Source organism: Bos indicus, chromosome 24, assembly GCF_029378745.1.
Source record: "Bos indicus isolate NIAB-ARS_2022 breed Sahiwal x Tharparkar chromosome 24, NIAB-ARS_B.indTharparkar_mat_pri_1.0, whole genome shotgun sequence".
Taxonomy (NCBI): domain Eukaryota; kingdom Metazoa; phylum Chordata; class Mammalia; order Artiodactyla; family Bovidae; genus Bos; species Bos indicus.
In genome coordinates this window covers 61,761,470-61,783,616 of record NC_091783.1, presented here as the reverse complement: position 1 = coordinate 61,783,616, position 22,147 = coordinate 61,761,470, and the positions used below count along the sequence as shown (strand labels likewise).

The 22,147-nt window shown below is 51.9% G+C and overlaps 2 protein-coding genes across 2 annotated transcripts in view; both read left to right on the top strand.

Annotated features, from left to right (window-relative positions):
- Positions 1 to 20,300, top strand: part of LOC139179514 (uncharacterized) — a 50,802-nt gene extending 30,502 nt beyond the window's left edge. The window contains exon 2 of the mRNA XM_070779153.1: positions 108 to 20,300. The gene's annotated coding sequence lies outside the window, so the exon portion shown is untranslated. The remainder of the gene's footprint in view (positions 1 to 107) is intronic.
- BCL2 (BCL2 apoptosis regulator) overlaps positions 1 to 22,147 on the top strand; it is a 197,313-nt gene that overhangs the window by 166,170 nt on the left and 8,996 nt on the right. The window lies entirely within an intron of this gene.

Genomic DNA, 22,147 nt, shown 5'->3' with positions numbered 1-22,147 from the left:
ATGAGAAGTGGGCATGGTAGGCAGGTGGTGGGGCTTGGTCAAGAAAGGCTTCGTAGAAGAGGTGGTGTCTGAGCAGTCTTTTTTTTCTTTTGCATCTTCTTTTAAAGAATTGTAATTGGAGAAGAGTTGCTTTACAAGGTTGTGTTCGTTTCCGCTGTACACCAACGTGAACTGGCCGGAGCACACGTGTCCCTTCCCGCGCGCGCCTCCCTGCTGCGCGCGTGCCTCCCACCTCTCGGTTGCCGCAGAGCGCTGACCGCCTCCCCGTGTGAGCAGCCGTTCCCCACCGGCGAGCTGTTGCCTCTCGGTGCTGCTCCCCCAGTTCGCCCCAGCCTCCCCGTCCCCCGCGGGGCCCACCGGTCCATCCTCTGCGTCTGGGCAGAGTCCTGAGGAGCATGGCAATGCAGTGTGAGCCGGGGTCAGCTGAAAGGCCAGGCTTTGGGCTGATGCTTCCAGCAGCACAGGGAGCTGAAGGCGGCAGACGGGCTTGCGGAGAGGTGGGGCTGAGGGCGTCAGCCGGGCCAGCTCAGTGTGGACGGGAAACCGCTCAGGGCCTGGGAATGAGAGAGAAGGGTGCAGTTGCTCTGCTGTTTGAGGGGCACTCCCTGGCAGCAGCACCCGGAGCAGGCTGGAGGGACAAGGCGAGGCGGGGAGCACTAGAGTAATGCAGCAGGGCTGAGGGGTCAGCAGTGGTGAGCCGAGGAAGAGGAGGTGGCCTCGTCGCAGGCGGCGGTGGGCAGGAGCAGAGAGGGGGAAGAAGGACACTTGCGGGCTTCTAGCCGGGCTATGGCTTCAGAGGAGCTGACAGGGTTTCTAAAGGCAGATTGAGGAAAGCTTAATGAGCTCCCTTTGGGGATTGCTGGGCTTGAAGTCACTGAGATATGTGGATATATTTGATTCTAAATTAGGATTTACTTGGAAAAGACCCTGATGGGGAAAGATTGAAGGCAGGAGGAGAAGGAGATGATGAAAACGAGATGGTTGGATGGCATCACCGACTCAATGGACATTGGTTTGAGCAAACTCCGGGAGTTGGTGATGGACAGGGAGGCCTGGTGTGCTGCAGTCCATGGGGTCGCAAAGAGTCAGACACGACTGAGTGACTGAACAACAACAATTTAGGATTAGGGGCTCATAAGAAATTTGGGAGCCATCAGCCTACAGGCCTGTTAGCAAGGTTGTAGCTGACTTGTTAGGAAGGATGTGAGGTGTCAGCTCCTTGGGGAAGGTATGTGCCCATCTCCATAAATCTTGTGATATAGTGTTGCATTGTCTTTTGTCCCAAAACCAGACTTAGTCCCTAAACTCCAATTGCCCAGAATTGGAAGGTTCAGGTGTGTGACTAAGGAGTGGTTTTCATCCTTTTGGTACCAGTAAAAGTTACATGAATATCTCTAGCATATGTATTCAGGTTTCCTCTTTCCAGAGCCACTCATGATTTTTAAATATTGTCTTATGGAAGGTTCATCTACCCTTACTGTGTCTGCTGTCCATCCACCTCTGGACCTGCCGTTGACTTTTTGAAGTAGCTGGCTCTCATAGAATATTCCAGGTGGGGACCTCATGGCTTAGGGAAAATCAGAAGTTTTTTCTGTTGGGGTGGAAATGCCAGCTTGATGAGGACGGGCTAGCCCTTCTGCACTGAGGTCGGGAAGGCATAGCTGTTTCTGACTCCACAGCTCTTGCAGGCTTGGGTCTGATGGCTCAGAGGTATCGAGTCTAGTTTGAGTGGTTTTTTCAAGAACTTCCCTTGACTAATGATGTTAAGGGAATATTAATAAGATCCTCAAATCAAAAACTACAAATCCTGCAAAAAGAACTTTACCAGCTTCAAGCTTTCCACACGGCTTTTTTCATATTTGCATTTCCTATCACTTCTTTGAAAGAAGAGGAAAATTGAGACCTCTGACAGTTAAGCGGAAAGATGAGGGGAGTAGACGCATTCACAATGGCTGATGGCAGTGCCTACGCTAAAATGCTTCCAGAAATCATTTATTCTGATGACAACACTCGAACTAGAGCCTTCTTTTCTGTATTTTATGAATTAAGACATGGAGGCTCCAAGACGTTGAAGATCTCATCTCCCAAGTTAGATTGAAGCATTCCGGGGGAAGAAAAGAGAACAACAAGCTCACCCGACTCGTTGACACGGCTGGGGGTTTGCAGAGTTGAGGTCGCAGCCCAGTTCTGTCTCCTCTGACGTGTGTGCTCTGTCCTTAGCATCACGCTGCCTCCGGGGGGCAAAGGGTGGAGTGCAGCATCAGAGGCCAAGTGAAATAGGTTTTCAGGTGACGGAGTGACAGGTGGTGGATCTTCACGCAGCTGGACTGGATGCCAGTTCTGAGCTAGCCTAGCTGTGGATAGAACTGGCATCTTGTGGTATTGGATGAGAGCTGGCATCCAGGCAGAACCATGTTCCATGGGTGTGCTAGCCTCCCGTACCCACGGCCAAAGGCACCGTGGTCAGACTGTGTGTGCTCATCGCCTTCAGTCGAGTCCGACTCTTTGTGACCCCGTGGACTGCAGCCCACCGGACTCCTCTGTCCATGGGATCCTCCCACAGAGAGAATCCCATGCCCTCCAGGGGATCTTCCTGACCCAGGGATTGGACCCATGTCCCCTATGTCTCCTGCATTGCAGGCAGATTCTTTACAGCTGAACCACCGGGGAAGCCCTCCATGGTCAGATACGTAGGTAGAAAATACTGAAATTGAAGACTGATGAGGCATTTTCCCCTGATCACCTACCATCCTGATACAGTGGGTGTCCTAGAATTTCACCAGACCCACATAACTGTATCTTCCAATCACACACTGGATTCTACTGCCATATTTTAAATGGACAACCGACAAGGACCTACTGTAGAGCGCATGGAACTCTGCTCAATGTGAGGGGCAGCCTGGATGGGAGGGGAGTTTGGGGGAGAAGGGATACATGTACACGCATGGCTGAGTCCCTTCGCTGTTCACCTGAAACTGTCACAACATGGTAATCAGTTATATCCCAAACAAAAGCTTTTTACATTAAAAAAAATGTAGGCGCTGACAGTCGGCTTCTAAGTCACTACCTTGTGCCTCCTGGGAACACTTTCTACACTTCACCGTTAACATTTAGGAGTAGCGCTCTATAAATAGGTTGGCCGGTTAGGTTGACAAAAGCTGGCGATACCAGTACTAGGAGATTAAAGAAGAGATCTGGCCATCAGGGTCCCTTCTGCCTTCACAAGACTTGACGAGTAAAGTCTCAGGCTTTTGGACTAACTTGGGGAAAGGTTTTGACGAATTAATGAAAAAATCTTTCATTTTAAAATTTCTTGAAAGAGGTGTGTTTTTAAACTTTCAAATACCTAGAATTGGGCACACAGAGTGTTGCCAAGTGGCAGGTCTGCTGAGCAAATAGTGACCACATCAAAACAGCAGGCTCGGTCTGGCGTGCTGTTTCTTCGCCCATAGCAGTTATATCTCTTTGGTGTCAAATGCATGTTTTTAAAAATCTTGAACAGTGTTTTCTCTTAGTTAAATAAACAAACTCCTTGATGGCTATTTATAACTATTGGTTAGTGAGTCTCTCATAAGCCCCACCAGGCAGTTAGAACGTGAAGTGGATGTTTTGCAGGTTGGCTGTGGAGTGAAGACCGCCTGTTTTGATCAGAGCCTCTGTATCGCCCAAAGTTCTGAATTAGTATTTCTCAGATTCTCGCCAAAGAGCTCTGCTGCCAGCCACCGTAGATAGTATACATCGGGAACAGCGACTGTGTCTCCTCCTAGCTGTGTGGGAGCCTGGCCTTGGGGATTCACCAGCGGGCCCATTTCACTCTATTTTCCAGCTCGTTTGTCCAAGGGCTCAAGGCACCACTGAAAACCTTCCTATCACAGAGAGCCAGTGTTTGAGGGGCATTTGGTTTCAACTTGCTTGTGTTTGAACACTCATATTTATAATCATGCTAATCTCTGAGGCACTCAGATCACATTAAGAGCTTTATCTAAGGCTGCCAAGGAAATGAGCGTGTATCCACAGGGCTGGGAAGGAGGAGAACTTGGGTTGGGCCTCCAGAAATGGAACAGGCTGTGACGTCCATTTCAACTATCCTTTCCAGGAGCTTTTTGTTTGGAAAGCTAAGCGGCCCGGAGTCGCTCGTGGACATGGATCCCCTCCCTCCACTCTCACGCGGGGCTCCCGCACGGAGGCCCCTGGGCCTGGATGGCGTGCAGACCCCGGCCCCTCCTCCGTGAGCCCACTCAAGGGCCACGTGGCCATGACACGCCTGCCCCAGGGCCGCCTTCTCATGCACCCCCTCCTGCTTTCCCGCACACTTGTCTGCAACTGGGTGGGAGGAACGGCGCTTCTCCCCCAAGTCCACCTCAGAGCTGAGGTCCTACTGGCCTCCGAGCTGATGCCCGGGAAATCCTGTAGGACAGACGGTCAGGCACTTGGGATGGCAGGGGGGTGAGCCACAAGGGGAAGCAGCTTAGGGTCAGGACAGATACTGTCAGGGCGGGGAAGGGAATTTTGGGGGGAAGTCTGAACAGATTCATTTGACCCATCTACTAGGCTAATTTATAGAAAATGCACAAGAAGGGGGAAAATTCCCTTTGAGCAGCAAGCGAGGTGAAAGAGAAGCAGGGGGTGTCCCTCATCTCATTACAGAAGAGGAAACCGAGATGACTTCTCGAGTCGTTTATTGAAACCACCATGAGGGCTCAGTGTAGGCAGGTTGAAAAGAGGCCCATTTGCCTTCTCAGTGGAGACGTGGCTTAGGACTTTTTGAAGAATATTGCCTGTTCAATTAGAAGAACATGACAAGAGTCACCCAGTGGAGGTTGGAGAATTCATCTCCATTCTCGAAACCTTGGTAATGCCTTCCTAGGCAGCAAATTTTATGTTGCATTCCAGCATTCCTAGAACATTTACTGCCAGAAGTTTTAAGAAAACATGCTTACTAAGCTTCAGGGTTTTTAGGAATCCCATCTGGGTCTACTTGTTTATCCCTACGTGGAGACTGTTGGTGTATCAACCTAAAACACCTCACTAGAAGCCTGGGCAGAGCCTGGTTCTAGAATTTTTGCCAGGCTGTGGGGGTTCAGGAAAGGCTCAGTAGTGTAGTTTCATAGCTTGGGAAGACTGTGCCTTGAGACAAGCTAGATGGGAGCAAAGACAGATGCAAAGAGAAGGTGAAAGGATGGCACATTAAGAGATACAAGGGAAGGACAAAGAGTAGACGTACAGAGCAATAAAAGAAGAAACAGCAATTCCTTGGTGGCCCAGTGGTTAGGTGCTTTTGCTGCTCTGGGCCCAGATTCAACCCCTGGTCAGAGAACTAACATCCTGCAAGTCATGTGGTACTGCCAAAAAAAAATAAAAAATAAAAAACTCATTATAACGGGCAGTGGACAGGAAAGTGATGCCTCTCTTCTCCTCTGAGCCTGCTAGACCGGCCACTGCTAGCAGATGAGGGCAGAGAGCTTTCTGCGGAATCCACTCTTGAAAAGGACAGAACCCTTAGGAATCTTTCTACCAGACCTCTGTGTCTTCCACTTTCAGGCTGACTCCAGCCAAGTGCAGAAAAATCACATCTGGACAAAGGAAATTTGTCTTCTCAAATCTAAAAGCCTTATGTCAAGAGAATCCTTACTATAGAGAAAGCTATGGAGCTGAACACTGAACTTGATTCCAACCAAAAACTAGATAAAAGGTTAGAAATCAATATTATTCACGCCATCTCCTTCCTTCCTCACTGCTAACCCTCGGCCAGGCCCCTCTAATAATAACAGTGTTATTTTTCATGCCTGAAAGGAAAATCAGAGATTCCATCAAGAGAAGGGCTTTTAAAGGAAGCCTGTGATATTGCAATATTATTTGGACTCTCCCTCTAAATAATGAATGATTCCAATTTCTCTTAGTATGGGTTGAGGGTGGCAGAATTAAATCTCACTGGGTTAGAAATAAGTCAAAGCCCCCTAATGTCAGCCAACATTTATGATAGAAGTGAGCTTGATTTTTTCTCTCATAATTGTTAAATGATGTCTCTTTTTCAAAGAGACAGAGCTGTTATAAATAAGCAAATCACAGCTGTATTCAGCTTATGCCATCTTGGTTCTGTGCAAGCCCGTTTAGCTGGGAGTCATAGAACTCTGATCAGGGTGGCCGTGTGAGATAGTGGACAGTGGGTTGCTTTGTGTCAGAATTCTGGGTTTGAGTCCTGGTCCCGCCATCAGCTGACCATATGTCTTTGGAAAAGTAACCTCTTTGTGAGCGTCCGTCTAGTAGAGGCGACAAGAGTCACGACTTATCTATAAGTTGTTGGGAGGATCAGGCCAGTTGATGGATATGGAAGAGTCCTATCAACTGCAGGGTGCCCCATGAATATTCATCTTCATTAAAAACACTTTACTTGTTACTAGTTTTTATTTGGGGCTGTGCTGGTCTTGGCTGCTGTGCGCGAGCTTCCTCTTAACGGCTGCCTGGGGGCTACTCTCCAGTTGCTGCGAGGGCTTCTCATGGTGGTGGCCTCGCTTGCAGCCGAGCTCGGGCTCCAGGGTGCCTGGGGCTCGGGAGCTGTGGTGTGGGCTCAGTTTCTCCGAGGCATGTGGGATCTCCCCAGACCAGGGATTGAACCCGTTTCCCCTGCATAGGCAGGTGGATTCTTAACCACCACTGGGCCACCAGGTAAGTCCACGTTTTCATTTTTAATAGGTACCTGTATATTAATGGGAAAGAGACATGGTTTCATCCTCAATATACATTCACTCTTAATAACTCGTTAAGTGCCCTGCTGCATTCCAGCCAGCAAGCCAGAAACAGAGACCAGTGGCATTCCATTGTCACTTCCCAGTATCACATCGCAGTGATGTGAGCTTTACTCCTTATCCAACATCAAATGATAATTTTTGGCCTTTAAAAATAAAGCCCAAGACCCAGAAAGATTAAGAATTAAGTTAATTTTTAAAGTAACAAGTCTTTCTGTATATTCTTGTTTCCTTCATATGGTGCCGGTAATTTTTAAAATTAGATTTTCCTCTGGGCATTTCATACTAAAAATGATGAAGTTCCTTGTCCCTTGTAATTGCATTTCTTTTGATTTTCTTTTATTATGACTTGCATATCACTGACACTTTCCCCCTGGAATGTTAAAAGTATACATCATCCAGCTAAAAGGAAAAAATACTGTCTTCATAAAAATGGAAAAGAGAAAGTAGAGGTTCCTCTCGGTTCCAAACAAGGCAAAGTTCTCCGCTCTCCGTATGTGCCAAGGTTGATGTCATGGAGCCAAACCAGTTTTGAGTTATCTGCAATGAAAAAAAAAAACCAGTTCAACAGTCTTCTGGATTGAAAAACAAATTTTCCACAGCATGATAACCCGAAAATGACTGAATGCATTCTCTCTGTAATTTCTGGGGCTGGAAAGAAAGAACGGGCAACCTTGAGTTCACTGGTGGCTCAGCGGTAAAGAACCTGCCTGCCAACTCAAGAGACAGAAGTTCAATCCCTGGGTCGGGAAGATCCCCTGGAGGAGGAAATGGCAACCCACATCAGTGTTCTTGCCTAAAAAATCCCATGGATAGTGGAGCCTACAGTCCAAAGGTCACAAAGACCCCTACACAGTGGAGCACAAGGGGCATGCGCTGGCGGCACGCGCTCACGCACCCACCTGTTATCTGAGGGACAGATGAAACCCGTAGGATCCCTTTGGTTGAGGTACTAACAGATCATCCAAAGTTACCACTAGTGAGTGTTATTTATGGGTGATAAGCAGGATATCATGGCAACTAGATGGGGAAACAGTGGAAACAGTAGCTGACTTTATTTTTCTGGGCTCCAAAATCACTGCAGATGGTGACTGCAGCCATGAAATTAAAAGACGCTTACTCCTGGGAAGGAAAGTTATGACCAACCTAGACAGCATATTAAAAAGCAGAGACCTTACTTTGCCAACAAAGGTCCATCTAGTCAAGGCTATGGTTTTTCTAGTGGTCATGTATGGATGTGAGAGTTGGACTGTAAAGAAAGCTGAGTGCTGAAGAACTGATGCTTTTGAACTGTGGTGTTGGAGAAGACTCTTGAGAGTCCCTTGGACTGCAAGGAGATCCAACCAGTCCGTCCTAAAGGAGATCAGGCCTGGGTGTTCATTGGAAGGACTGATGTTCAAGCTGAAACTCCAATACTTTGGCCACCTGATGCGAAGAGCTGACTCATTGGAAAAGACCCTGATGCTGGGAAAGATTGAGGGCAGGAGGAGAAGGGGACGACAGAGGATGAGATGGTTGGATGGCATCACTGACTCGATGGACATGGGTTTGGGTGGACTCCGGGAGTTGGTGATGGACAGGGAGGCCTGGTGTGCTGCAGTCCATGGGGTCACAAAGAGTCGGACATAACTGAGTGACTGAGCTGAACTGAACTGAAGCAGGATATACCCAGGGAAGGCATCTCTTAGTTTTTCGGAAAATCATCTCTGAGTTATTGAAATCTGTTTTCATTCCATTTGAAATGTAGTTCTGTATCACTGTCGCACAGACTTATAAGCAGGAGTGGATGGTGGGAACGTCAGGGGCCCTGCCCAGGAGTCTCATTTCTGGTTCCTTGTAGGTTGGTTGGTGTTTAGTTGCTCAGCTGTGTTTCTTTTGCGACCCCATTGACTGTAGCTGCCAGGCTCCTCTGTCCATGGGATTTCCCAGGCAAAGCGTGGGTTGCCAATTCCTTCTCCAGGGGATCTTCCCAACTCAGGGATCAAACCTGGGTCTCCTGCGTTGGTGGGCAGGTTCTTTACTGCTGAGCCACCAGGGAAGCCAGTGCCTTGAAGGTTTGAGTGCTTCTTGCTGTTGACGCCTAGAGTAGCAGCATGTTCCTAGCTTCCAGTTTCCTCCCCCCAGATCAGCTCTAGGATCCAGGCATCCACTGTACCTAGAACAGACGGAATGGCAACCCTGGAACTTTTAATGAGAACCAAGAAGTCCCTAGTGGACTATGTCGCCCAGTCTCCCAATTATGTAACCTTTTTTCTGCCTGCTTTTGGTGCACAGACACTGAAAATGGAGCCCCAGAATCTTCAAGTTACGAACTTTAGGACCGGAAAGGGCCTTCAGAGGACAGGAGGGGCCTTTCTCTTCCTGCCACAAATAAGGCCCTTGAAACCTGAAGCAGAGACTCCCTTGACGGCAAGGAGAGGATCTGGGCCTGGGGTAGCTGACGCTCAGACCCCATAGCTTGCCCACTGTGTGGGTGGTCATGGGAACAAGGAAGGTACAATGGGCTTCTCAGCAAAGGCACACATCTGCTCAGGCTCTTGCCTCCAAGAGGGTGTGCTCCCTCGTTCAACATTAGAACTAGGGAATTTCTTACCCTCTCATCAAAGATCCTACAGACTTGATGGCAGTCAAATCCTACATGTTTTTAAATAATATGAATTTTTAATGTTTTGGCGGTGCTGGGTCTTCCTTCTGCGGGTGGGCTTTCTCTAGTTTCAAGGAGCAGGGGGCTGCTCTCTAGAGGTGGTGCGTGAGCGTCTCATTGCAGCGGTTTCTCTCGTTTCAGAGCTGAGGCTCCAGAGGGCTGGGCTGCAGCCGCTGTGGTACCTGGGCTCATTCGCTCTCTGGCTCGTGAGGGGTCGAACCTGTGTCCCCTGCATTGGCAGGCGCACTCCTAACCCCTGGACGCCGGGGAAGTCCTGAATTGATACGACTGATGTAAAATGCGGCCTCACTTCAGATGCACAGTGGTGATTCACTCTGTGTATACATTGCAAGACGATCACCACAGTGTCTTATTAACAAGCATCCCTCACCAAGTTATAAAATCAATTCTTTTAACAACTTTCAAACATACTATATGAAAGTTGCTAAAAGGAATTACTTATTTTATATATAGAAGTTTATATAAAAGGTCTTATAGACATGATGGCAGTGAAATTATAATTTTTAACGTTTAAAATGACCCTTAATAAAATGACCTTTCCCAGCTGATGTACCAAGTAGTAAAACTTACCTATTTGAATCTGCAATTCATCAACCAAGAGCTTATGACTGTGGTCAGATATCCTTCAAAAACTCTCCAGGTGTGAGTCAACCTTAATTTCTTTTCAATTTTGGGAGTTGAGTAGGTGAGGATTACCTCAGAAGACATTTAAATGACGTTTCAGGTTCAAATGGAAATGGAAAGCACATAAAATTGTAAGGCCTAAGAATTTCAAGAATTTGGCAGAGGTGAAAACTCACAAAGAAAGCACACAATTAGACATTTTCATTCTGCCCGTTTATCCGGCACAAATCCCTCTCCAGTTGGCCCTTCACTCCCCTGCCGGCATTTAACCCCACAAGGGTTAACGGAGGATTCTGGAGCCAGCGGCTGGCTCAGACTCCAGCCAGGATCTCAGGCCCAGCGTCCTCTCCAGGTACCGTGGCTGCAGGGCCACACGGACGCCTCACATGACCCTGCCCCATCTCCTGTGACCTTCAGGTCCCTTCGTGCCCACGAGCTGGGTCACTGAGCCAGGAGGAGGGCTGGGAGGTCCTCACCAGGCCTTCCCGTGGCCGCCGAGATGGCACTGGTCCCACAGAGCCCACATGCAGCCCTCCATACATCCAAGAGGGTGGACATCAGTCTCTCCCGGGAAACTCAGGCAGGCGGGTTGCGGGGCTCAGAGGACCGGCTTGGAACCAGCACTGAGGCTCCCCTCCCCTGCCCAGTGCCCCGCCGGCAGGATGCCAGGCCTCGTGTACTGGGGGCGGCGGGGAGCGGGCTTGGCTGAGAGCCACTGCACACGAGCCACTGTGCTCCGCTTGTCCATCTCAGAGCTGCCCTGGTGGCTCAGGTGGGAAAGAACCTGCCTGCGATGCAAGAGACTCGGGTTCCATCCCTGGGTCGGGAAGATCCCCTGGAGAAGGGAATGGCAACCCACTCCAGCATTCTGGCCTGGAGAATCCCATGGACAGAGGAGCCTGGCGGGCTACAGTCCATGGGGTTGCAAGAGTCGGACACGACCGAGCGACTAACACTGCCTGCGTTTGTGCGTCTTTAGTTTGCTTAGAGGCCTTGTCCTGAACATGCTCTCTCTCAGCTGCCACTCCTGAATCGTTTAAAAATGAAAAAAGCACTTCGAAGTTCGGCCTGACCGCGACAATCACCAACTCGCCCCGCAAACGTCCAGCCTGCCAGACACAAACGGAACATGAAAGGATGGCGTGCCCAGCAAGCAGACGGGTTTTGTAAAAAGCTCCGTGGGCAGCTTCCTAGGGATGCAAAGGCCTCTGGCTTTGTTCAGTCATGAAAACACGTCCGAGCGGAAGTCAGCGGAGAGGACGGCCGTGGTCTGCGTTGGGCGTGGGCTCCCAGGCGGGGTCTATGCCCGTGGCTGGGCCTCCCGGCCCCCCGCGCTGCCCGCGACGGGGTGGTGGGGACACGGTCGCTGTGACTCAGTGGAGCCCGTGAACCAAGCCTGCGCGAGGCCGAAACCCTCTCCCCACAGGGGAGGTGCCGGAGTCTCCCTTGCTAGTCTGCTGAACAGGCCTCAAGCTGGGTTGGTTTTTGAGACGCAGGGAAAGTGCTTCACATTCCAGACGTCCCGGTGAAACAACCCTGCAAGGAGGTGGAAGGAGTTTCTCCTTCCGGACTCACATCTCTATCCACGTCATTTTTATTTTTTAATTTATGTATAGTCCATGGGACCGCAGAGTCGGACCTGACTGAGCGACCACCACCTCCACTCTCACTCTCACGGCTGACTTGCTGTTTCAGGTGCACAGCGAGGCGATTCAGTGACACATGTATTATTTTTGAAACTATCTTCCATGATAGGCATTACACGATATTGACTGTAGTTTCCTGTGCCCTATAGTAAACCTCTGTTGCTTGTTGCATATCTGTTTTTTTTTTTTAATTAGAAACCTAGCATTCTATGCATACTAAGCCAAACAAGTGGAATCAAAATGTCATAAATTTTTTAGTTAGGCAAAAATTCCTAAGTTTTCTAAAATATATTCTGCACATCCTTTTTGAATGCTCTTGAGGAGGTGCATGCAGGAGCAGCCACCAGGGCCAAACCACAGAGAGGGATTCCAGGAAGCCACACGTGTTCCAGGGGATCCAGACTGCAGAGCCACTGGGCGGGGGGCTCCGGAGTTGTGCGTGCTCCCTGCTCACGGCGCTGCTTCTGCTAGAGGCGCCCTGCACCCCACACCCAGCCTGCACGCACAGGCTTACCCACCGTGGTGTGGCCCCGACCCTGCCTTGAGTCTCCTGCCCTGAAATCCAGCACCTCCTTTCACCCCTTATGCAAAGTCCCACAGGCCTGGAGCCATACCTAGGGGCTGAACAGTTCTGACTGCAGCTGTGTGACCTTGGGCAAGTTGTATAACCTCTCTGACCTCTGACCAAGTTGAATAACCTCAACTCATCTTTTCTGTCAGTCGCTCAGTTGTGTCTGACTCTTTGCGACCCCATGGACTGTATCCTGCCAGGCTCCTCTGTCCATGGGATTTCCCAGGCAAGAATACTGGGGTGGGATGCCATTTCCTCCTCTAGGGGATCTTCCCGACCCAGGAATCGAACCTGTGTCTCTGCGTCTCCTGCAGTGGCAGGTGGATTTTCTTTTACCACGGCACCACCTGGGAAACCCCCATACTGCACTTGATCTTAGCCAGAAGGCCAATATGTAATGTTGTTTAGGAGTCACCGCATGGGGTTGGTCCAGCAGTTCTCTCTACTCATCCCAGAAGTCGACTTTAAATACATACTGGGATGAGTGGTTTGACTGGGGTTGGATTGCTTGCTTCAGATGCATCCAAAGAAGAAATCAAAGCCAGAGGAATGAAGGCTGCTCTCATGAAAAAGCCCCATGCAGTGCCTGCAAAACCTGTCCAGAATTTTTACCATTTTTATTGTAGGAAGCATTTTACACGTGGATCCAAGATCCATGCTCTTGGCCAAGAGATTCCCTCGGTGAAAATAACAATTTGTTAGAACCAAAGTCTTACCTGAAGGCTTCACCACCCCAAACTTGAACTCATCCTTGTGACCTTAGGGGTAAATGAAGTTTCCAGGGGGATACTTGCGTCTCTGAGCCATCGCACTAGGAGAACATTTGCTGAGTCCTTGATCTGAAGCTCGGCATTGGGTGGGAGAGTCCCTTGGACAGCAAGGAGATAGTCCATCCTAAAGGAAATCAACCCTGAATACTCATTGGAAGGACTGATGTTGAAGCTCCAACACTTTGACCACCTGATGCAAAGAGCTGACTCATTGGAAAAGACCGTGATGCTGGGAAAGATTGAGGGCAGAAGGAGAAGAGGGTGGCAGAGGATGAGATGGTTGGATGGCATCACTGATTCAGTGGACACTGACTTAAGCAAACTCTGGGAGATGGTGAGGGACATGGAAGCCCGGTGTGCTGCAGTGCGTGGGTTGCGAAGAGTCGGACACAACTTGGCGACTGAACAACGGCAACTGGGTGGAGCAGTGCACTGTCACAAGGAAGCCAGGGTCCCCTGAGTCTCTCTGAGCGCAGGGCTGGGTGTGGAGCAGGCAACAGCTGTGAGCCTGCATCCTGGAGTTCAGCTCCAGCGGTGCTGCTCCCAGGGGTCAGGGCAGGAGGAGCTGTGAGGCAGGGCCTTTGGACGGGACACCTGCACTGACCTGCTGGGGCCACGTAAGAGTCCCGGGCTGGCCACTCGCAGAGGAGGAGATGGTGGAGGAGGCCCGAGTGTGGGTCAGAGCCCACCTTGGGTCCAGCCGGCCACGCCCAAGCCCCTCTGGAGGCGGGCCCCCAGGCTCCACTCGGCCAGCCCGGCACTCGGCTGAGCTCGCATCGAGAGGGCCGGTGGCCTGAGAAGTTCGGCTCCCTGGGCCCGCTGTCCCCCAGCGGGGCCCGCCGCCCCCCATCGTGGCCGCCGCCCTCCACAGACCCGCCACCACCCCCATCCAGGCCCTCCGCCCCTCAGCGGGCCCACCGCTAGCCACACTGACGGCCTGGCTCAGGGCGCACGTGTCCTCTCGTGCCTTGCTGGCGTCCACAGCCAGCTCGCTTCACGGCAAGGGGCCCTCGTGAGGAGTCAGCGGTCCCCCAGAGGCTGTGTTGACGGAAGGTCTCAGCCCCTCCACCCACTCGAAGCCAATCCGGGATCCCCGCTCTCCCTGGGAGTCCTCTGTCTCCGGCTCTGTGTATGTGCACGGGCTTCGGGGTGGCTCAGACGGTAAAGACTCCGCCTGCAATGCAGGAGACCCGGGTTGGATTCCTGGGTCGGGAAGATCTTCTGGAGAAGGGATAAGCTACCCACTCCAGTATTCTTGGGCTTTCCTTGTGGCTCAGCTCTTGAAGAATCCGCCAGCAATGTGGGAGACTTGGGTTCGATCCCTGGGCCGGGAAGCTTCCCTGGAGAAGGGAATGGAAACCCACTCCAGTGTTCTGGCCTGAGAATCCCATCCATGTCTCTGTCTCTCCACCCCCCTCTTTCTGTTTCTCTCTCTTCTCAGTCTTTCCCTGTCTCTCTCTCTGTGTCTCTCCTGTCTCTTCCCGTGAGTCTCTCGTCTGTCTCCCTTTCTCTGTTTCTGTCTTGCTGTCTCTGTGACTCTGTGTCTGTCTCCCTCTCTGTATGTATCAGTCTCCCTGTGTCTCTGCTGTCTGCCTCTCTCTCTTGTCCTCTGATTGTCTCTCCTCTGTCTCTCCCTGTGAGTGCCCCTCTCATTCTATGCGTATTTAAAGCCCATGTCGTTCTGGCGGCAGAGCACACGCCGTCAGAAGGCCTTCCCAGGGAGCATGTATCTGGACGAGCAGCCACACGAGCAAAGCTGCACCTAGTGAACGAGCCCACGTCCAGGACCCGAGCGCGGCCCGTGCCCGGCTCTGCGGGCCGAGGCGGAGGCCGCCGCCGCGTGCTCCTTGAGGAGAGGTCTGCTCTCCTCCCTGGACGTGGGAGGACTGTCTGTGCGGGAGGAGGAGGCTTGTCCGAGAGCGGGCAGCGCGCCTCGAGATGCATCTGTTTCCATTCGTGTTGAGTCCTTCCAGGTGAACTGAACTAATCATAAGCTGCAAAATGAAAGCAGACCTTCCCCTGGCACGCCCACATGGAGCCCACTGAGCAGGTCACCACCACGCCCCCGGCCCCTCCCCAGCGCTCAGTCTTTCTGGAAGGCGGGTGGGTCCCGGGTGCGCAGGGACCGTCGCACAGTGACTCACTGGGCAGCTGGCAACAGGGTACGGCTTATTGTATCCTGGGGTGCTTCTCTGCAGGATGTGAGCGTCCTGGGAGGCAAAGCAGGGCTATTAATAGCGACTCACTTGCCACGGACTGAGGACCCAGGATCAGCAGCGTCGAGGCGGGGGCGGGATGCGCCCCCCTCGCGGTGGGGGCGGCAGACGGGTTCCTGAGCCCGTCGTGGAGGGAAGGCCCGGGCCCGGCGTGGCGCGGAGCTTCCAGAAGAGATGCCGTGTTGGTTTCTCAGCCAGTCCTGAAAGCAGGTGTCAGCGCAGGTCAGGCCGGGGGCTGGCGGGCCGCCGAGGACGGCGCCCCTTCCTGCTCCGCCACTGGACACACGCCCTCCAGGTCCGAGGCCACTTTCAGCAAGTTCCTGTTAGGAATGCGCTTCTCTGCGCTCTCCCCACACCAGCCTCAGTCAACACCTGCTGACTTAAACCAGCGGAGAGTCAGGCCTGCGGCCCTCGACTCGGGTCTGTCTGGGAAATCAGGGACCCACGCACCCCCGCCCCCATCGGGTGTCCCGATGACAGCACTCAGACCGCGCTGCGGGGCTCGGCGAGCATCCGCCCAGTTCCCGTCTCCAGCCTATGAATTCACTCTGGGGCGGCAGGGAGGGCCGGTTCCTCGGCCGGCCGGACCCCGCGTTCACCGGCCACGTGGCCGGCGCAGCCCAGAGGGGGCCCTCTGGGGCGGGGGCGCGTCTCCCTGCTGCCGGCCGCACCCGGTGAAGGCCACGCTCACACCCGGGCAGGTCTGGACCCTGGCGAGGGGGCCACCCCTGTGAGCAAGGATTCCAGAACAAGCGGCTCCTTCAGTCCAATTCCGTGCGGCATAAAAATAGCTTAGTGCCCTTCTTCGTGTAGTGTGAAAAATACGATTTTAAAGAATAATTGACAAACCTTAAAATTCAATTCGAAGTGACTGACTTTTAAAAAGTTTCTTTCCGGCGGTGCTGGGTCTTGGCCGCTGCGGGCGGGCTGCTCTCCAGTTGCGGCGCCGGCCACTCCCCGCGGCGGCTCCTCCTGCTGTGGAGCGCGCTCTAGGCCGCCGGCTCATATTTGGGCCCGGCAGCTGTGGTGCATGGGCTCAGCTGCCCAGTGGCATGTGGGATCTTCCCCCAGGGGTCACACCAATGTCCCCTCTATTGCAAAGCACTGGACCAGTGGGAAGCCACTGGACCATGAGGGAAGCTGACTGCTTGGTTTTAGTATTTCTAAGGTCGTGAGACCCATCACTGTTCTCTAATTCCAGAACTGTCTATCACTCTGGCAAAAAAAAAAAAGTCCTGTGCCTGTTAGCAGTCACTGTCCTCTCGTCCCTCTCCAGCCCCAGCCCACTCCTGTCCCTACGGATTTGTCTCATTTGGACATGTCATAGAAATGAAAGTGAAGTCGCTCAGTCTCGTCTCAAACTTTGCGACCACATGGACTGTAACCCGCCAGGCTCCTCCGTCCATGGGATTTTCTAGGCATGAGTTCTGGGTGAGTTGCCATTTCCTTCTCCAGGAGATCTTCCCGACCCAGGGATCGAACCCGGGTCTCCCCCACCGCAGGCAGACTTTACCATCTGAGCCACCAGGGCTCAGATGCCCCTCCATAGCATCGCGCAACATGTGGCCCTTTATGCCTGGCATTTTCATCCAGAGTAACGTTTCCAAGCTGCATCCATGCTGCGGCTCGTATCAATGCTTCATCCCTTTCTGTGGCAGCATAATATCCCAGCACCCTACTGTTTTCTATTAGCTGGTAGACATTTGGGTCACTTCCACTTTGGGCTATTATAAATCACACTGATGTGAATATGTGTGTTCACATTTCTGTGTGAACATATATTTTCAGTTACCTTGGGTGTACATCTAGGAGCAGAATTTCCGGGTCGGGGGGTAACCGCTCACCTCTCTGAGGAAGCCCCACTCTTTTCCACAGAGGCCGTGCTTGCTTCTTTTTCCGTGAGTGATGGGTGCGGTCTCTGCTTTCTCTCCTTCCTTGTCGGTACTGGTTATTGTCCACTTTTGACGTGAAAGCCATGCTGGTCGGGGTGAAGTGCCATCTCATTGTGGTTTCCATTTGCATTTCCCTAAATGACTGATGAGCTTCTAGACCATTTGGAGATCTTCTTCTGTGAAATATCTATTCAAATCTCTGCCCATTCTTTAATTGGGCTATCCGTCTTTTTATTGTTGAGTTGTAATAATTACACTATTTTTTGCTTGATGTGCTTTCATTCCAACAAAATTCCATCATAATGGGATGTTTCCCCCTAACAGTGAAAATAACATAAACCCAGAGCAAGAAAGGACCAAGTGCCAGAAAATGCACGGTTCTCTTGCCAAAAGAAGGTAGTGGAATGAGGAAGGTCAGGAAGAAAAATGAAGTCACTTTGTTTCAAAGCCAAAACCCTGCAAGGCAGTTTCCTGCAGCCTCTGGGCCTGAAGGGTCCTGGGGGAGCCACCCTTTGAAGGAGGACAGCAGCCGTGGTCTCCTTCCTCGAACCCCAGAGCCCGAAGGGCAAATGCCTTTGTTGTTTACTCGCTTGGTTGTGTCCGACTCTTTGCAACCCCATGGACTGCAGCCCGCCAAGCTCCTCTGTCCATGGGATTTCCCAGGCAAGAATACTGGAGTGGGTTGCCATTTCCTTCTCCAGGGGATCTTCCTGACCCAGGGATTGAACCTGCATGTCCTACACTGGCAGATTCTTTTTAACACCGAGGCACCTGGGAAGCCCCAGAATGCATCCACACACACACACACACACACACACACGCACCCACACGCACACACACATGCACGCACACGCACAATGCACACACGCACACACACGCACACACATGCATTTATAGAACTCTCCTGCTCACCAAAGCTGCTGTGAATGCGTGAGAATATCAAGGAGCCATTCTTATAATCCAGGCCTGTGTCTTATTTAGCTTTAAGACTCCTCAGCACCTTATAAAAAATGTCTGGTTCCCAAATGAATCAGCAAGTCAAAGATGAGATTTCAGGGTCTTCTACAGAAACGGCTTTAGTCTCACATTGGTTTATCATCTGAACCTGATGAACCAAATGGTACAATTATTTAATATGTTTGTTTGTTTGTTTTTTTAAGCACATTTTGCTATAGATGGATTGCTTGGCCCATTTCCACAGACACCTTTTGAATCTCTGGACTGTTCTCACCTCCTAAGCCCACAGGTGGCCGAGTCCCCACTCCTGCAGTATTTACACAGCCTGGAATTCCTCACTGCACTTCTCTCCAGGCCGCAGCAACTACCCAGCCCTAGAGCAGTGAGACTAGCAGAACCTCTGAGGTCCCACCGGCCGGCAGCCTCTGGTTCCGGCCTCCAGCACATGGACAGGGCCCGCTGCCTTGGAGCTGGCCCTGTGGCTGCGGGGTCCCCAGAGCAATAGACGCCTTTGCAAATGAGGTTCAAACTCTGCCCTGCTCTAGAAGGGAAGGAACCCTTGGGGTTCTCATTTTTCTGCCCTCTCTCTCGCTCCTCCTTTGGGCCCCTGCCTGATTTGCATCCTCAGCTCAATTTGCATCACAAAATACACCCAATCTTCCCTGGATCCAAGGAGGCGGGCTGGGCCAGTCCTGTGTGGGCTTCTCATCTCCTGCCATCGGTTCTCTAGCAGGTTTCTGGTTACACCCAGATGACACTTGGATTAGGTTTCATTTTTATGTCCTTGGCTTCTGATGCAACGAGCCCCTCCCCCTGGGCCCAGCGTGCCTCCAAGGTGGAGCCCCCTTTACTGCGAGGCTGGGGGCCCCTGCGGACCTCGGTTAAGGGTCCCGCCGTCTCTCACGTGGGCCCCCATCTGCAGGCCAGGCAGCTGTGTGTCCTTCAGTTATATGCTCCAGTTGTCAAGGTTTTTTCTGTTTCCTTTTCCCCCGAGCCCGGAATCAATACTTCGGGAGTAAAGGCGGGGCGGGGAGGAGGGAGGAAGCGCTCAGGGGACTGGAGTTGGCCACCGCCCACCGTGGCTCTCTGCTCCAGACGGAACCTTCCAGACTCATTCAGCACAAAGTGGCTGCAGAGGAAATCCTGCCGGGCCAATGATAAGGCGGGAAGTGGAGTCACTTCCTCACCAGCTGCTGTGTTCAGGTAGACACAGCCCTGGCTTCCTCGCGTGTGCTGCGCAGGCCACCACGCCCAGCGGCCTGGCCACCACTCCCCCTTTGATCTCAGCCCCAGTGGGCGTCCAGGCATCGCTGCCTCCCGGCTTCAGGCAGAGCCCTGCTCTCTGCTCTGCAGGTGTCTCCCTCCCTGCGTGGCTTCCTCTTCTTCCCACCATTCCTGCTCGCGTGGGGCTTGGACGTCAGTTGCCTCTGGGCACTGGAGAAACCATGGGTCCTGTTTACTGGGAACAAGGCTCACACCCCTTGCTTCCGAGGTGGCCCTAGGTGAAGCGTCCACCTGCCAATGCAGGAGACGTAGGTCCGACCCTTGGTCAGGAAGATCCCCTGGAGGAGGTAATGGCAACCCACTCCAGGATCCTTTCCTGGAGAAAATCCCATGGACAGAGGAGCCTGCAGTCCATGGGGTCGAAAAAGAGTCAGATACGACTGAGCAAGTGAGTGTGCGCACACACACTCATACCTCTTAGGAGATTCCAAGACAAGGAGCCACCAGCGGTCTTGATGTTCCCATGAAGGTCTAGGATCGCCTTGACACCTTTGACCATCTGCCCTGTCCTGTACAGGGGGCATCAGCGCTGCCTCTACCGCCGTGCGCAGAATTACTGCTTTGTTAGCTCCACTCTGCATTCTCAGTCTTCACAAGACAGGGATCTCCCTGACAGAGGGACAGATGGTTCAGTGGGCTTGGAAATGCCCCACAGCTTATACCTCCTGTGGAGACTCCAGGGCGTTCGGGTGGGATACTGTTCAAAACTGTTGAATATCACATTGCCACCACCAATGTGGCACGGACACCGACCAGTGACATCCAGCGCTGACCATTCTGAACGATCTGAACTTGAGTTCTTCACCGGAAGACACTAGAAGCTGCTGCAGCAAAAAAAAAGGCATCTGATTTTGTTCCAGTGCAAAGTTTATTTGTCCTTTGTATATGCTCCTTTTGAAAAACATCATCTATTAAAGTGTGTTTGGAAAGCCTGGTCTACAGTAAGGTGTATTTCAGCTCCACAAGCATACGCTGAGTGCCTGACATGTGACAGAAACATGCTCCAGGGATCCAAGGATAAATAAAACATGGTCCCTGCACCTCCAGGTGCTAATAGCTGAATGAGGGGAGACAGACATGTAAACAGATGACCTTCAGAGAATACAGTGAGCAGGGACTGGCTGCGGATTATTTAGCTCAGCCCAGGGACCTGGAGAAAGTTGCCTGCAGAACACGACTGCACCGAATTCGTGAGGGAACTGGATGAACTTATCAAGTGACAAGAGCTGAGCAGGAAGCTGGGTGGGGAGAGCACTGGGAGCCTGCGTGCCATGTTAAAGGATCTTGATCGCAGCACAGAAGTGACAGACTGGCTTCTGAATGGATCCTTTGGCTGCAGCAGGGAGAGAAGATTGAAGGGTGGGGCACTTGACTAAAGGCAGAGAAATTAGGTGGGAAATCCCAGCACTGATCCTGGGGAGAGAAGGCAATGAGGCAAGAGAAACAGTGAGGGGCCAGATCAGGGCTCATATCCTGCCCTGTGGAATTCGCCTTGCCCTCACCACCTCAGAGCTCTCTAGCCTGACCTCACGCTACGGGAGACGTAGCATCTGGACCTCTTCCCCCAGCGGCTTTCTCTAACCCCTTCCTGTGCACAGGACCAGCCAGAAGTGCTGGAGTACGGATGCCTCCATAGGAGCAACCCTTAGCCAGCGAGTGGGAGGAGTTGGTGTATAAACACCCCAGGTCCCTAGCCACTTGCTGAAATGACGGAAGGTGCGTGCTCTGCACTGGCCCTCAGGTGGTCATGTGGGAGGCGATCCCCGTGGAGTAAAATGATAAAGCCTCGGGTAACAGAAAATACCGAAGGCGTCTGATGGCAGCGTTTGGCTTCCTCTTAGCGCCCTCTGATTTTCTCCTTGCTTTTGCTCCATGCAGAGCAGAAATGGCGGCAGGCCTCCATCTGGCTGAGGTTCACATGCTCATGGAAGCACACGAGCCCGTTCTCTAGGCTAGGATCTGTTTAAGGGCGGGATGGCTCCCCACTCAGCCTCTTCCATGATCATGTAAGGCGTCCACAGTCAGCTCAAAGGCTGGAGCGTACCTGAATCTCCTGTCTGTTCACAGCCGACCGAGGTCACCTTTCCATTTCCCTGTGAGTGCTAAGAGCCAGCGGGGAGCCTGGACTGGCAGAGGCTGCTGCGCTGTTTCACTCAGTGTTATGTTGGGGACATCTTTCCTTGCCAATAAATATAGGGCACAATTTTTACTGACTGATCCATATTCCATTGGGCTTCCCTGGTGGCTCAGTGGTAGAGAACCCACCTGCCAATACAGGAGGTGTGGGTTTGATCCCTGGATCAGGAGGATCCCCTGGAGAAGGGAATGGCAACCCACTCCAGTGTTCTTGCCTGGGCAATCCCATGGACAGGGGAACCCGGCGGGCTACAGTCCACAGGGTCACAAAGAGTCAGACACGACTGAGCGACTAAACTATAACATATTCATTATCATATTTTCAGATGTTTTTGTTTTAAAGTTTTATTAATTTTTTCAAGATAAATAATTAGAAGTAGAATCACTAACACATGAACGGTATTTTTAAAGCTTCTGTTGTGCATTTCCGAACATGAACGGCCTCTCCGCCTCCCTGCTCCGGAGAGCCCCTGAGTTGTGTGAGAGTATCTGGGCTCCCGCCCCCATCCCCACACATCCTGTTTTAGTGGAACTCAGTGGTCTTCTTCAGTTCTTGACATTGTGATTCATTTGGTTTTAAATCTCATTTTATTCGGAGCCAGGTTTAAATGAAACTTTTTGAAGGATCTGAAGGGGAAAG